Raw genomic sequence first — 17,810 nt, forward strand, 5'->3', positions numbered from 1 at the left:
ATGCACTAAGAATGACTAAGGTAGAATTTCTAGCTACACTTAGGAGAAAGAGTCAACTCCAAATTATCTTGACTTCTAGAAAACAAGGAAATGACATATCTTTTCTACACCTGATTTGTAGGAGGTCCATGTGCAGTATTTATAAATATATTTGTTACATGATTAAAAGTAATTTCATACAGGGGTGCATGGGTGGCTCAGTCCATTTAGTGACTAACTCTTGATTTCGGCTCAGGTCATGACCTCATGGTTCGTGAGTTAGAACCCTGAATTGGGCTCTGTACTGACAGTACGGAGCCTGTTTGGATTCTCTTTTTCCCTCTCTCTTTGCCCCTCCTGCTCTCCCGTTCTCTCTCTCTCTCTCAAAATAAGTAAATGAACTTAAAAAAATAATAAAGTAATTTCATACATGTTATTCATGGCAGAAAGAGAAGGAGAAAAGGTGGAGGAGTGAAATGAATCTTTTGTATGCTATAACATGAGTATTTCCATGGCCATCTCAAACTCTGGATCTGTTTTCTCTGACACCTTCATGCTTCCTTAAGGCTTCTCTGGTATGGCACTCCATGGAAATCCACCTGACAATAGTCTATGCTTCTAAGGGTTTTGCCTTTGTTTCTGATGCACTTGTAAAGCCCACATTTACACTTAGTGGCTTTTCTACCACTTATTCTTAGGGCAGGCATTGGTGAGCAACCAGTTAATTTAATAAATTAATCCACGCTAATGAAATGAGAAGCATGCCTGAGAAGGCTACTTTTACATAAGCACTCTTCCTCCCATCTTTCTTAAGCCCATTCTACCAGAGCACACTTTTAACAGTTATCTTCTAAATATCATAAAAATACTGTATAAAAACCACAATAAAGCCTTTTCTTTGTTCTACATCCAAAAGGAGTTATTCTAATTGTAGGAATTTTAGTCCACATAAGAAAAAAACATATAAAATAACAAACTGCTGGAAAAATAAGTATTCAAGGTCACACAGGACCTTGTAATAACCTTTAAGTTGTATGATTAAGTGATTGTGTTTAGATCCGTTCTTCATTATGGAAATAATTTAGCTCCTCTGATATCTTTAAACAAAATATATCCATTTTAATTTCTTTTATATTGTAGCTAATATGGAGAGCAAAATTCAGAATAGAAAGAACTTAATAAAAGCAGCCAGGAATGTGTAAGCAAATCAATCTGGTCTGTCTCAGATTAGGTGAACAGAAGCAGATGTTTTAATAGTAGGAATAGTAAATATTTTCTATTTGCACCTTAGTTTTCTAAACAACTTAAGGCAACTTATTGTTTCTGTCTGAAATATCTAAATAATAGCTGAATTAAAAGAGACATAACTTGTAAAAGAACCTCATGTTTGATATGTAACTAACTAGTTAATGACATGTCGATCGTCCATTTGGTCAGAAAGAATTAAATTTCATGGGAATGGTTTGATGTAGCAGATTTAAAAAAATATTTTAAGAATCTGTCTTCTTACCCTCACTTCATTTATTCTACAGCTTCTACCTTGAAGTTCTCTCTTTTCTTCATCATTCACTTACTAGCCCATTAAAATATGTTACCCAATGTGTGTTCTTCACCGTTATTACAATGAATTATGTATTATATTATATATTAGGGCTCACTGCATTTTACTGCCACCTTGATGGCTACTCACACCTCCTCCCATAATACCTCACAAACACTGAATTATATTAATGCTCTTAAAGAAAACTATTCTCTGTAAAAAATACATTAAAATGAGTTTGAAAAAAGGATACATGTTTTTCTTTATGTTTATAACATTACACTAACTTTTGTTAATTTCCATCTGCTGAGATTGCATTAAAAATAATATGTTAGGATCTAAATGTTGTTGGAAAAGTTCTGTAGGACTCTACAGATTATTATAAAGATATATCATCACCTTGGTTATATGACAGAATGTCACCAACCTAAAAAAATGAGGATTATAAACAGAATGACATTTGTATATCCCATCTACCTTGCGCTTTTTACCTCTCATATGTGATATGTTCAAATCAGGGACAGGACTTTTTAGTGAGGACCCATATACAAATACAGTAAAGTGGCCAGCTTAAGATATTAAAAATGCCAGTTTGTTTTATGAGGTTATAAATATGTCCTATCATGTCTTTACATTTTATGACCTCTATTTTATTCCTTGGTAGGTTCACATATGACATATCCAATTATTCATGTCAAAAATTTAAAACTACCAGCATTTCAATAAAGAAGCACAGCTATTATTTTTTTTTTCCTATACTCTACCTTTAGATTCTTAAAATCTGGACTTTATGTGAGGAATCATGGCTTTCCTATTAAACATATCTTTCTTAAAAAATGATATACAAATTTACAGAGTCAGTATTTTTTTCATTTAAAGTTGGATGTCCTCTGCTTTTTGGCTTGGTCCTAGACCTGGACTCAATATGGACTCTACCATATTCAGAACAGAAATTGGGACAGAATGCAGTATAGACTCTAGGGAAATGCCATTAAAATTATGCTTTAGGGTGTTTAGTTTTGAATGTCTATTTTTCTTAAGAACAACCGCAATCAACAAATTATTTATACTTATGCAAATGACACATTCAGAATAATCTTATTAAAATTACTTATGGCTACTCCACTAAATTATATAAATAAGGCAATATCTTCTGCACCATATGATTGGGCCATTGACCTTGGTGCTTCCTCTTCATAAGAGTGAGTCAGAAAAGGCTGATTCACATCAGGCAGTCACTTCCTCACAAATTGCAAAAAATAAATAAATACGCCTTCTATCCATTCTGTCCTTTGGGTGTTAGCAGCAGCTGTTACCTGCAGGGTGTCGTCCTCTGTTAGCTGTCTCTTAGTTTCATGCTGAGCACACTCTTCTGTTTAAATGAGGCAGTGAAGCAGCTCAAACTCTGCTTGCTTCAAGCCAACATGATCTGCTTGTGCTTGTGCCTGTCACTTCTTAGCTCATTATGTTGCTGTTAGTTTTGCTTGAAGTATTTTGTTCATCCTTTGGGTATGGCTACCCTTCTTCAGATAGCCACATAATTGTTTCCTCATTCAGGTGCTATCCATTTTCATTACATGACTGGTCAGCACTGCTGAAAGTTGATAAGGATGACTTATATGCCTATTAGACATCTGTATTCTAAGGCCAACTTTAATGCAACTTTGTTTTATCATTTATACGCAGCATCATTTATACACTACATAAATATCAGTTGATGCATATAAGTGTGTCAATTATTCCCAACAAATCTTGATTTCAGGATTAGACAATTAACACTTTGATGTTCAGCTGAATAACTATGAAATTTGTGAACCTACTAGTTGGTATTAGTCTGCTTAATTACATCATATCGTAATTGTTGATTGTATGAGATCTAGTGATTCCTTCAAAAAACAAACATAGTTAAAGCTCTGTCTACTATATTGAAATAAAATTAAAGACAATAATAATTAAAAAATTAATATATTGGCCTAACAGTGAAGGAAAAAAGAAATAGAAAGTAATTTGTAATAAAATAATGTGTTTTAAAAATAATGCAGGGGCGTCTGGGTGGCTCAGTCGGTTAAGCGGCCGACTTCGGCTCAGGTCATGATCTCGCGGTCCGTGAGTTCGAGCCCCGCGTCGGGCTCTGTGCTGACAGCTCAGAGCCTGGAGCCTGTTTCAGATTCTGTGTCTCCCTCTCTCTGACCCTCCCCGTTCATGCTCTGTCTCTCTCTGTCTCAAAAATAAAAAGACGTTAAAAAAAATTAAAAAAAATAAATAAATAAAAATACAAATAATGCACAGGCCCAACTACATTAGGAGACATAATGATGGAGCCAGAAGCTCACACCTATGTATAGAACTACCATGGTAGTCACTGATATAAAAGCAAATTGGTAAGTTGCACCATCTAGGAGACTCACGTTCTAGTGGTCTTGCTCCCACTAAAGAAATTCTGTGCAATGGTAAACAACTCTTGGTAAAGTTCTGATACAAATTTGGCTAAATATTCCCTTGACTTACACAGTAGTTGCATTCCTAAAAAACAGTATGTACTAAAAACTTTGTAATTGATGTTTTGTGTTTATTTTCAATGTGGAGTTGGATTTATAGCTAAAAATAAAATGTAAAAAGGATAGTAAAAGTTTTTTTTTTCCTTTCAGCTTCATCAATATACATAGAGACATTGGGAAGTCATGTGGTACACAAAGATTGTTTTCATTGTGCAGGACTGTCTTACTCAGCAAGATGTATGGCAAGCCTGTCTCCACCACTTCATGCCAACTGTGCCCATGAATAAATGAAACAAGAAAAAGCACTCTGAAGTATCAAAATATTCATTTAAGAATGGTACTGTCCACCACCTCAGTGAACCACTGACTTAATGATTACATTGACTTTACCATTTATTCTTACTGCTCAATGCCTTGCTCAGAAAACTTTAAAACCTATCCATAGAAGTTCCAGGAAAGCCTATGTTACATTTATTATTGCTCTCCTTTAAATCACTCTAAAATATAAACTGTTGCAGTTGGGCATGTGATTCATGACTATCCCAGGTCCAGAAGTTGGAGTGTTGAGAGTAGAAATTGGCAAAGCAGCATGAGACAAGTGAGGAGAATCAGGAGGATCAAGATGTGGGAAATATATGGAGTCAAATGAAGAAATGATATATGAGGATGCCAAACCAGAGGGGGGAGCAGGGGAATTTAGAGAAAGAAGCTGGGAAAACCCTCCATCTGCTTCCATCCTTCCTTACAAGGTACTAGAGTTTTCTTGTTTCCATCATTCAAAGTTCCTCATGTGACAAAATTATACAGCTATTTAAAAAATTCCATACAGAGTATCTTTTTGAGTGACTTGTCAGAGAAATTATGTATGGACAGACTGCAAAAAAGTGATTAACCTCTCAGCCTTTAACATGGTGTTTCCCCGCAGTTAACTCTAGTATTCTGGCTAAAGGAAATTTATCACCTATATTCAAATAAAGTAATATTCAAATATAAATATAAATCACATTTATGGGTATATTATTTTTATATAATTTGCAATTTGGGACCATATATATTTCTAATTACTCTTAAGGCAAGAGATAAAGATACAAAAATGTAAAAGGGAAGGTACTCAGTTTAGATCAGACATTTTTCTAGTAAACAAAAAGATCACACCATGTAAAATCCTTTTTTTAAATAAGGCAAAAAAAGTAACTCATTAATCATGGGATTCAAAGAAAAAATATATAAAATAAATGGTTCTTCTAACATTCAAGGTATTTTTATTTGCTGACACTATACATTGCTTATAGGACTGTTTAATAACACTTTAAACTGTTGGACTTGGGTTATGAACCAATTCTGCCATTTATATGACTTATAGACAAATCATATACACCATACATGTATGTATAATCAGTATAAAATGAAAAAAAAAGTCTGAAAGCAATTTGAAAATTGTGAAGGCTGGCTACATATTCATCAATATAATTAATACCCCTTATCTATCAAGGTGGTAGGAGCTTGATTACTCTCTTCAAGAATAATTTTTGCAATCAGTCACATCTGACTTGGACATAGTAGTCCAGATATGACTCTTTTTGTTGGATCAACTAGGAAGAGGTGAGAATTAGTTGGGTCATGTGGAGTAGGTATTTCCATCATGAGTATGCTTAAATGAATTTCTTAAATTGGAACTTTAAAAACAAGAGATTAAACAAAAATTGAAACCATCATGATAAATACACCATGTGATAAAGCAAATGTTGATATAATGCAATTGGCATGTGCTTTTGTTTCCTGAAGACTGGGCTTAATATAGGTCTTATGTTCTGTATGGTGGCCTGGAGGGGATATAGAGAAAAGGGTGAGGAGAGGCAAATAAACATTAAAGAAATATCTCTTGGGAAATGAGAAAACAAAAGGAGGGAGACTATGTCCTCAGTTTCCCCAGGCCCAGTCTGCAGAGATGGGCCCACTGAACAAGCACTGACTGGGGAATCATTCTTACTGTCCCAGTAGTATCAGCCCATGATAGAACCTTGAACCATCCCTGTGCCTAGTATGAATTTGGATGCAGCATTCAAACCCATGCAATTGTTGGCATGTTAGCTACATAGCTTTGCCCTGGCTATCTCAAAACCTGTAATAATAGGACACTCTCCTCTCATTTTACAGAATTGAATTATTTGCCTATATTAACAAAATTTTATTCCTGGGAATTGGATAGGAATTGCATTAAAACTGTAAATTTGTGAACAATTTATACTTTATTATACTGAGTCGTCCAAACTATGAACATGGTCTGTCTCTCAATTACTGAGGTTGTCTTGGATTTTTTTTTTTTTTTTGTATTTTGTGGTTTTCAACATACAGATTCTGCACGTTTGTTTTTTTGTTTTTTTGTTTGATTTATACCTAGGTATTTCCATTTTTGGAGACATTGTATTTTTTTATATTTTGGTATAATTTTACATTGTTAGGATATAGAAATAAGATTGTTTTTGCATGTTGACCTTGTATTCTGCAACCTAATTGTACTTTATCCCATAAAGTTTGATATTTTGTGCTTTATCCAATTATATTACTTCTAATTCTCTTGTGATTTCTTCTTTGACCTTTGAGTTATTTGAAATGTGGTCTGTAATTTCAAAATATTTGGACATATTTCAGATATTTTTCTGTTATTGATTTCCTTCTAATTCAGTTTTATACAGGAAACATGCTTTGTATGGTTTAAATCATTGAAAATTTATTGATCCTGTCTTGTGGCTCAACATGCAGTCTATCTTGGTGATGCTTCATGTATACTTAAAAAGAATGTGTATTCTGCTGTTTTGGGGTAGAATGTCTATAAATCTCAGGAAAATTTTCTTGTTAGTGTTGTTCAAGCTTTCTATACCTTTACTGATTTAATGTGTATTTGTTTTATCAAGTACTCATAGCAATTATTTGTATGGATGACTTTATATTGTATAAAAGGGTTTGAACACCCCTTTGAAACAGCTTAGGAACTTATCCCACTAAATATATATTTGTTTCTTATAGTACAATCATCTCAACTCCCTAGGTTTATGATCCCTTCCTTCTCCCATGTCAGTCAGTTACTTCTTGGCAGTGTGACATATATGTATTTAAGATAGAACATTTCCCCTCACCCTGGAAAGTTTTTAATAATCTTCTCAAATTAGTTATAGTTCTTCTGTTATGGCATTTAGCACAATATTTCTTGATTACATACTGTTGTTAACACCATTTATTATAATTTAAAGACTTTGTGGTTAAAGAACATGCAAATCTTTTTTAAAACATGTACAGAACTCAATATTATCCCTCTTCACAGTGTCAAATAGATGCTTAACTGAGACATTAAATATAGGCCAAGTAGGAAAAACCAGAATTGTCCAGAATTATGATCCTAGACTCAGGCAAAAGAAGGAGAGCTAAAGGTGGGAATATGAACAGGGGTATGTTAGTCTAGAGTGAGTATTTAGAGAACTCAATCCATAAATATGAGGCACAATTTAACTTGATTTATCAAATATGTTTGTTTTAAGGTTAACTTGATTTTATCAGAATATTAGTCTAAGACTGAAAGCATAGGTAGCATGGACCACTAAACAAGGTACTGGATCCAAAATTCAGCCTGCTTATCTCCTACATGTTTAGCCCCTGAGGTCCCAATATCTATCCAATTCGTTTGAGGATGAGGTAGGAAGACAGTGAATGTGGCAGAGAGGTTTCAGAGTTCAGAGCTAGGTGAAAAGGAGTCTGAATATCAAGCTGCAATGCCTAGCATATGGTAGCAGTTTAGACTACACTGAATGAATGATGAATGAATATAATGAATGACCAATTAAGGTTATCATGACCTTGAACAGATGAAATTTAGGTGTTCTATTTCCTCCCACTGGGATTCCCATACAAAATAAGTATGCTCAGATCTCAGAATCAATTTTAAAAAAATACTTTATAAAGTTTAGTTTTATTCCTCTTTTATCATAAAGTAAACTTAAAAAATTTTGGTACTTTCTTAGATTTTTTTTGTGATACCTAGGGCAGAAAAAATGACTAGAAAGTATCTTTATTTAACTGGCAATATTAAAGAAAACAAATGCTTAACTATGTTTTATTAAACTGCTATAGTTATATACATAGTCTAAATTATTTTTCCCCAATTTCTCAAGTTGTAATATGGCACAGTTTAAAACCTGTTGTATCGCCTAGGAAATATGAAATTTTGAGCATTTCTTAAATTTAAGGATAATATGAAAATAGATGTTTAGGGAAATTTTTTTCCCAAACAGTGTGACATGTCTCTCATATAGATATTTCTGTCTTTTAAGTATTCTAACAAATGATTTTGTTTCTTTTGTAACCACTCTAGTATTTCATAGGTTTGAAGTTAAGGCACTTTATAAGGTTTTGATTTAATCATTTACCTAACATATATCATACATTTTCCCATGGATTTCAGTGTACCTCTAAGCTAAGGTGTAAACACATTATAAGATATAGTCTTTTTAAATCATTATATTTAAATGTATGTCAAATAGGGAGGAGGAGCTAAGATGGCCAAGTACTAGGAGGACCCCAAGCTTGCCTCATCCCTTGAACAAAGCTAAATAAATATCAAATAATTCTGAATACCCAAGAAATAAAGCTGAGGATGGACAGAACAAACTGCACAACTAGAGGAAAGAAGAAGTCACATCATGGAAGGTAGGAGGTGTGGAGATGTGGTTTGGGGGAGGAACGAATCGCAGGTGCTCTAAAGGGGAAGGAGCCCTGGTTGTAAAGAGTGTTGTGAGAGAGAGAGAGAGAAAGAGAGAGAGAGAGAAGTGCACAGAAGTGCTTTCCTTGTGTACAGGTGATTGCACAAGGAAAACACTTCCCCACAGCCATTGACTAGAAGACAAGAAGGGCTGATTTTCATGAGTTTTGCAACCAGCATGGCTCAAAGACTGGAGTTTTACAGGTCCATGGCATAACTGGTATAGAGACCCAAGGGCACTGTGGTGCTTCTGTAGAGAAAGCAGGCAGGTAGTCCAGGGACAGAGGATCACTTGGGACTCCATGGGAAAGATGGGAGAGACAGTTCCCCCTTTTTGGAGCACATGTGAGAAAGGTGGCATTGCCTCCCTGAGACAAAGGAACAGGCTGGTACCATTTCCTTCTCCAACTCTTCAGCAAATAGCATTAGCTGCCTAAGCTACTTAACCAAGCTCTGCTTCCCTGTGCTCTGCTGGTACTACTTTTCTCTGGCAAGTGTGCCTGAAAACCAGCACAGCAGGCCTCTCCCCAGAAGACCAGCACAAAGTCCCATACACACCATGTCCACTGAACACAGAGTTATGCAAAGCTTCAATTCTATTGGAAGTAGCATCAGGTCTTTTTTAGCAAGTAGAATAGAGCATACCTAGTTGAAACTCACCACACTCTGGCCAAGGTCCAAATATTCCCACTGCAGGCAAGGAGAAATTCTGCAGAGGAGTGACCTGAGGGATACAGAAGCTAAAACACAGCAGCAGAGTATTTGCAGCATATACCAGAGACACTTCCCAAAGTGCCAGGCCCTGAGCAGTGTATGAACTCTTCTCCATAAAGTCAATTACTCTCAGAGGCAGGAAACATAAGTTTTCCTAACACACAGAAGAAGACAGAGACCTAGAAAAAAGATGGAGGGTTTCATCCCAACAGAAAGAACAAGAAAAGGTCATGGCCAGGGATCTAGCTGAAACATATATAAGTAATATTCCCAGTAAAGAATATAAAGCAACCACCATGAGGATACTTTTGAGAAAAGCATAAAAGATACCAAGGTGTTCCTTACTGCAGAGATAAAAGACCTAAAAACTAATCAGGCCAAAAATGATAAACAATAACTGAGATTTGAAATTGGCTGAATGTAATGACCACAAGGATGGAAGACACAGAAGAATAAGTGATATAGAAGATAAAATTATGGAAAATAGTGAAGTTGCAAAAAAGAGGGAAAACCTTGAATCACAAATGTAGACTTAGGGAACCGAGTAACTCCATAAAGCATAATAACATTAATATTATAGGAGTCCCAGAAAAAGAGAAGAGGGAAAAGGGGGTAGAAAGTTTACTCAAGGAAATTATAGCTGAAAATTTCCCCAATCTGGGGAAGGAAACAGACATTCAAATCCAGGACACACAGAGATCTCCCATCAAAATCAACAAAAACAGGATAACACCACAACATATTGTAGTTAAATTTGAAAAATGTAGTGATAAAAAAAAATCCTAAAAGCAGCAAGACAAAAGAAGTCCCTAACTCACAAGGGAAGACCCATAAGCTATTTGCACATCTGTCCACAGAAACTTGGCAGGTCAGAAGGGAGTGGCATGACATATTCAATGTGCTGAATGGGAAAAATATGCAGACAAGAATACTTTATCCAGCAAGGCTGTCATTTGGAATAGAAGGAGAGATAAAGGCTTTCCCAGACAAAAACTAAAGGAGTCTGTGACCATAAACCAGCCCTGCAAGAAATATGAAAGGGGACTCTTTAAGTGGGAACGACCAAAAGTGATGAAGACTAGAAAGGAACACAGAAAGTCTCCACAAACAATAATAAAACAAGTGATAAAATGGCACTAAATTCATATCTATCAAAAATCATTCTGAATATAAATGCACTAAATGCTCCAGTCAAAAGACATAGGGTATCAGAATGGATTAAAAAAAGAAAAAAACAAGTCCCATATATCTTCTGCCTACAAGAGACTCCTTTTAGACCTAATGACACCTGCAGATCAAAAGTGAGGGGATGGTGAAATATTTACCATGCAAATGCACGTCAAAAGAAAGCCAGAGTAGCCATATTTCTATCAGACAAAGTAGATTTAAAGCCAAATACAGTAAAAAAATAGATGAAGAAGGGCACTATATGATAATAAAGAGGTCAATCCAACAAGAACATCTAACAATTATAAATATTTATGCCCCCAACTTGAAAAAACCCAAATATATAAAACAATAACAAACATAAAGGAACTAATTGATAATAATACAATAATAGTAGGGGACTTTAACACCCCACTTACAACAATGAACAGATCATCTAAGCAAAAAATCAACAAGGAAATAATGGCTTTGAATGACACCTGGACCAGATGGACTTAACAGATATATTCAGAATATTTGAACCTAAAACAGCAGAATACACATTCTTTTCAAGTGCACATGGGGTATTCTCTAGAATAGGTCACAAACTAGGTCATAAATCAGGCCTCAACAAGTACAAAAAGACTGACATATTTTGCATATTTTTCGATCACAACGCTATGAAAATTTAACGTCAACTACAAGAAAAGATTTGGAAAGTTCACAAATATATGGAGGCTAAAGAACATCCTACTAAAGAATGAATGGATAAGCCAGGAAATTAAAGAAGAAATAAAAATATATGGAATAAATTGGAAATGAAAACACGATAATACAAAACCTTTGAGATGCAGCAAAAGCAACCAGTCATAAGAATGAAGTATACAGCAATACAGGCCTACATCAAGAGGCAAGAAAAATCTCAAATACACAACCTAACCTCACACCTAAAGGAGCTAAAAAAAAGAAAAACTAATGAAGATGAAAGCCAGTTGAAGGGGAAAAAAATGAAGATTAGAGCAGAAGTAAATAATATAGAAACCACACACACAACAACAATAGAAGAGACCAAAGAAATCAGGAGCTGATTCTTTGAAAGAATTAATGAAATTGATAAACCTCTGGCCAGACTTATCAAAAAGAAAATAGAAAGGACCCAAATAGATAAAATCAGAGATGAGTGAGGAGAAATGACAACCAACCCCACAGAAATACAAATTAAAAAAAGAGAATATTAGGAAAAATTACATGCCAATAAATTAGGGTACCTGGAAGAAAGGAATAAGTTCCTAGAAATGTAAACTACCAAAACAGAAACAGGAAGAAGTAGAAAACATAGACTGATAACCAGCAAAGAAACTGAATCACTAATCAAAAATCTCCCAACGAACAAAAGTTCAGGACTAGATGGCTTCCCAGGGGAATTCTACCAAACATTTAAAGGACAGTTACTACCTATGCTTACAAAACTATTAGAAAAAAATAGAAATGGAAGGAAAACTTCCAAACACATTATATGAGCCGAGCATTACCCTGATTTCAAAAACAAAGACTCCACTAAAAAAAGAGAACTATAGGCCAATATCCCAGATGAACATGGATGCAAAAATGTTCAAGAAAATATTAGCAAATTGAATCCAATAGTAGATTAAAAGAATCATACATCACAATCAAGTGGGATTTATTCCTGGGCCACAAGGGTGGTTCAATATTCACAAATAAATCAATGTGTTACACCACTTTAATAAAAGAAGGGATAAGAACCATATGCACTCTCAATAGATGCAGAAAAAGCATTTGAAAAAGTAACTGCATACATTTTTGATAAAAACTCTCAACAAAGTAGGATTAGAGGGAATACACCTCAATACCATAAAGGCCATATGTGAAAGACCTACAGCTTGTATCATCCTCAAGGAAGGAAAACTGAGAGCTTTTCCTCTATGGTCAGTAAGAAGACAAAGATATTAACTCTCATCCCTACCATTTAACATAGTACAAGAAGGTTCTAGCCTTAACAATCAGAAAACAAAAAGAAACAAAAAGCATCCAATCAGCAAGGAAGAAATCAAGCTTTCACTATTTGCAGATGACATGATACTATATATAGAACATTCAAAAGACTCCACCAAAAAATTGTTAGAACTGATACATGAATTCATTAAAGTCATAGGATACAAAATCAACGTACAGAAATCTGTTTCATTTCTATACACCAATGAATAAGCAGCAGAAATAGAAATCAAGGAATCCATCCCATTTACAATTGCAACAAAAACTGTAAGATATCTAGGAATAATCTTAAGCAAATATTGTTAAAATGCCTGTACTACCCAAAGCAATCTACACATTTAATGCAATCCCTATCAAAATACCAACAGCATTTTTCACAGAAGTAAAACAAACTATCCTAAAATTTGTATGGAGCCACAAAAGACCTCAAATAGCCAATGCAAGCTTGAAAAAGAAAACCAAAGCTGGAGGCATCACAATTCTGAACTTCAAGTTATATTACAAAGCTGTAGTCATCAAGAAAGTATGGTACCGGCACAAAAACAGACACATAGATCTATGGAACAAAACAGAAAACCCATAAATGGAGCCACAACTATATGATCAATTAATGTTCAACAAATCGGGAAAGAATATCCAATGGGAAAAAGACAGTCTCTTCAACAAATGGTGTGGGAAAACTGCAACATGTATAAGAATGAAACTGGACCACTTTCTTACACCACACACAAAAATTAAATTCAAAATGGATGAAAGATCTAAATGTGAGACAGGAATCCGTCAAAATCCTAGAGGAGAACACAGGCTGTAACCTCTTTGACTTCAGCTGTAGCAACTTCTTACTAGATACATCTCTTGAGGCAAAGGAAACAAAAACAAAAATGAACTATTGCAACCTCATCAAGATAAAAAGCTTCTGCACAGTGAAGGAAACAAGCAACAAAACTAAAAGGCAACTTATGGTATGGGAGAAGATATTTGCAAATATCATGTCTAACAAAAAGTTCTAGTATCCAAAATATATAAGGACCTTATAAAAACTCAACAGCCCAAAACCACATAACCCAGAAATGGACATAAAGGAAAAAATGGGCAGAAGACAGGAACAGACATTTTTCCAAAGGAGACATCCAGAGGGCTAACAGACACCTAAAAAGATACTCAACATCACTCATCATCAGGGAAATACAAATCAAAACCATGATGAGATTATCATCTCACACCTGTCAGAATGGCTAAAATTGATTACATAGGACACAACAAATGTTGGCAAGGATGTGGGAAAGAGGAATTGCATTGCTGGTGGGAGTGTAAACTGGGGCAGCCACTCAGGAAAAGGATATGCAGGTGCCTTAAAAAAATACCCTATGACCCAGCAATTGCGCTACTAGCTATTTACCCACGGGATATGAAAATGCTGATTTGAAGGGGCACATGCACCCCAATGTTTATAGCACTGTTATCAACAATAGCCAAATTATGAAAAAAGCCGAAGTGCCCATCAACTGATGAATAAAGAAAACGTGGTGGTGGTGGTGTTTGTGTGTGTATATAATGTCATATAACTCAGACACCAAAATGGATGAAATCTTGCCATTTGCAATGACATGGATGGACCTACAATATATTACGCTAAGTGACATAAGTCAGTCAGAGGAAGACAACTACCATATGATTTCATTCATATGGGGAATTTAAGAAACAAAACAAATGATGATAGGGGTAAAAAAGAGAGAGAGAGGCAAACCATAAAATAGACTCTTAACTATAGATAAAGTGAGAGTTGCTGGAGGGAGGTGGGTGGGGAGATGGGTTAAATGGGTGATTGGTGTTAAGGAGGGCCCGTGGGATGAGCACTGGGTGTTATATGTAAATGATGAATCACTAAATCCTATAACTGAAATTAATATTACTCTGTATGTCAACTAACTGGAATTTAAATAAAAACTTGAAATTAAAAAAATAAAAAATAAAAGAATAAAAAAAAAAATAAAAAGAAATAATGAGGACAAGATGACACTGTTTGGCAACAGCTCCTGAAAAATAACCCTAGGATGTGGAAATGTAACTAGCCCATATATTTCTTACATATGTTCATCAGTGCTACAGAATCAACAGAAAATTATATGCTTATTTTTGGCAACTTCAATCTAAAGCAGTTCTGTGATATTTCAAGAAAGATATGTAACAACTGCATGGTTGGGGGAGAGGGAAGGGTGAAAAGCTTATCTTTTACTTTTACCATTTTGTTTCTTTTGAATTCTTTAATGTGTGTATATATTATTATTCAAAAAAAATTAAACAAAATGGTATATTAAATATATTTCTGTTGACAAATACATAACATAGAATTGAATAGTTTATTGAGTAAATTAGTATAAAACATGTTAGAGAAAAAATAGAACAATATAGTTCAGCTAGTACATCATTCTTTTGCATATTTCTGCTCCAGGGCTCATATTTGCTTATCTTGGAATGAATGCCTCCCTGGGTCCTGGGCAATCCATATTCTACTCAACCTTAAAGGTTAAACTCTATCCTACCTTCTTTGTTATGTTTTTCCCTATCACCTCAGAAAAAGTAATAACCCTTTCTCTATATTCCCACAGGACTAGAAAGTCTCATTGTTTTCTCATAGCACTTACTACTTCCTGCCTTGTATTAATCTTTATAGTTTACTGACATATTGTGTACACATTTCTCTTAGTGCAGGAAGACAACTCCTTTTCTTCATTTCTCTTTACAGAAAAAGAAGTTACTAATTTGATTTATCAGCATACAAGACATTAAATGCAGCAGATTCAATATCATCTAGGCCAACACATGTTGGAGGGTCATAGCCATGTATAGCTCAACTGTTTCCCTAAGTCCTGAGCATGATAATATGAAGATATGGACTGCCCTCAGCAGCCTCTACCATTTCCCTGTCTGGCTCTCTTTTTCTTTCACATGTTAAAATTGATTACCAGAATGATTTTCTATTAATGAGAGTAACTTTCTGGTACCCTCTCCCTTTATTTCCTCTCTCTTTGCTCACACACCCTAAAGGGTTGGTTATTGTTCCAGTTTGCATCCATCAGAACTTTGCATCATCCCAACTCCTAGATTCTGTCTACATGATTTGGTGCTTTTGTGCATAACTCCACAGGGGAGCTATTTAATTTGGAGAAAGTGATTCACAATACAAAATCCAGGTTTACATAAATCTTCTAACAAAATAAATAATATACATTGTTATCAAAGCCTACTAACACTACAAAAAGCTGGGTTTATCCTTGCAAATAGGTAATCTTTGGATACAAGGATGGTTTTATAAACTACTTCAATTTTATTTTTATAAGATGATTTAATAATTTAGGTAATTATTTTCAGTAGCATCAAAAACATACTTAGAACTTACACTACTTAGTATCACAGGTTTTAATAAATCAAAGATTTTTTCAAAAATTTTCAGACATAGATTTAATTACAGAGACAGTGGACTTCAAAGCCCATTGTGTTAAACAGAAAAATACAAAACAATAACTGGTTAACATGGGTGTGAAGAACTCACTTCTTCATTTATTCATTCAATAAATGCTTTTTGAAGATCTCCAATTTTCTATACAATATTCTAAGCAGTGGGACATTCATAAACTTTTCCTTTCTTAAAACTTTCATTTGTGTGTTTGTATGAATGAGATAATAAGGAAATAAATATTTAAGATATCTTTTTTTAAGTTTATTTATTTATTTTGAGAGAAAGAGCTCGAGCAGAGGAGGGACAGAGGGAGAGACAGAGAATCCCAAGCAGAGTCTGCACCATCAACAGAGCCCAATGTGGGTATATATGTGCACATATACATGGATGCATATACACAAATACTGCCAGGCATTTTATTCCCATGAATCATAAATGAAGTACAGTCTTGTATGCAATGCCAATTTGAAACATAGTAGGAAGGGGGGCGCCTGGGTGGCGCAGTCGGTTAAGCATCCGACTTCAGCCAGGTCACGATCTCGCGGTCCGTGAGTTCGAGCCCCGCGTCGGGCTCTGGGCTGATGGCTCGGAGCCTGGAGCCTGTTTCCGATTCTATGTCTCCCTCTCTCTGTGCCCCTCCCCCGTTCATGCTCTGTCTCTCTCTGTCCCAAAAAAAAAAAAAAAAAAAAAAAAAAAAAAACATAGTAGGAAGAGCCTCAGTAATAAGTTCTGTAATCAGAAATTAGATTTCTTAGTCAGTTGATGTTGATGATATTCATGTAATTGGATTTGATAGAATAACACATCAATTATTTCAATCATATTCATTCATGCATATAATGGTATAAGTAGTATTCACTTTTCCATTGGGAATTCCAGCTAGACGATGGAGAGAGTGTTCAATGAGTCACACCATCTCCCAGTCCTGAGGTTGGTCTCAGTTTCATTTATTCCTTCATTATATCTTCTATTTTGATATATGCAGTACGGGGAGTTTATGATAAGTTTATATTTGTTCCAATGTCATTACAATGATATTACTATGATGCCCTATGCTTAGGAATCTAAGGTAGTGTCTTTATTATTTTCTATTCTACATCATGTTTTAAACCCTGGAGAATAAAAACTAAGAATTTATCAATAAACCAAGTACAACAGTAGCAAAATGTGGCAAAAAGTGGTACTTAAAACTGTAATGAGTTATTATTACTATTTCTGTGATTACTATTGTTATTATTATTTATCATTATAAAACAAACTACCTCAAACTTTTAGTGAAGACTGAACCGGCCCATTCTAAACTTGTTACCTGATCTTCAAGGCAAAATATCGAACTTTCAAATGATCTTTAAAATGATTGATATATTTATTATTTCCAACTAATTTACCAGCCCTAAATCTGCAAAACAGGGTACCAGAGTTCTTTCTTTTAAATCATAGAAAAAGTTATAGGGTTAAGCCTTTATTAAAAATTAATTTCTTAAGTTCAAAATTTTCAATAGCACCAGCTAATACTTATTATACATTCTATGTGGCATTGTCCATAAAAACTTAGCACTTATAGAAGACAATGTGATTTAAAATGAATGCTCAAGATTTTAAGTTTTGTTAGCAGTTGTATTTTGAACTGTAAGAATTTCAGATGACTATTTAAAAGTATAGTAACAATGAAAATTCTTAAAATATTTAAGTGTTAGATATATTTTT

General features: G+C 34.7%; 1 protein-coding gene across 2 annotated transcripts in view; it reads right to left on the bottom strand.

Annotated features, from left to right (window-relative positions):
* SPAG16 (sperm associated antigen 16) overlaps positions 1-17,810 on the bottom strand; it is a 1,005,541-nt gene that overhangs the window by 395,320 nt on the left and 592,411 nt on the right. The gene's annotated exons all lie outside the window — the stretch shown is intronic.

Source organism: Neofelis nebulosa, chromosome 2 (assembly GCF_028018385.1).
Source record: "Neofelis nebulosa isolate mNeoNeb1 chromosome 2, mNeoNeb1.pri, whole genome shotgun sequence".
NCBI lineage: Eukaryota > Metazoa > Chordata > Mammalia > Carnivora > Felidae > Neofelis > Neofelis nebulosa.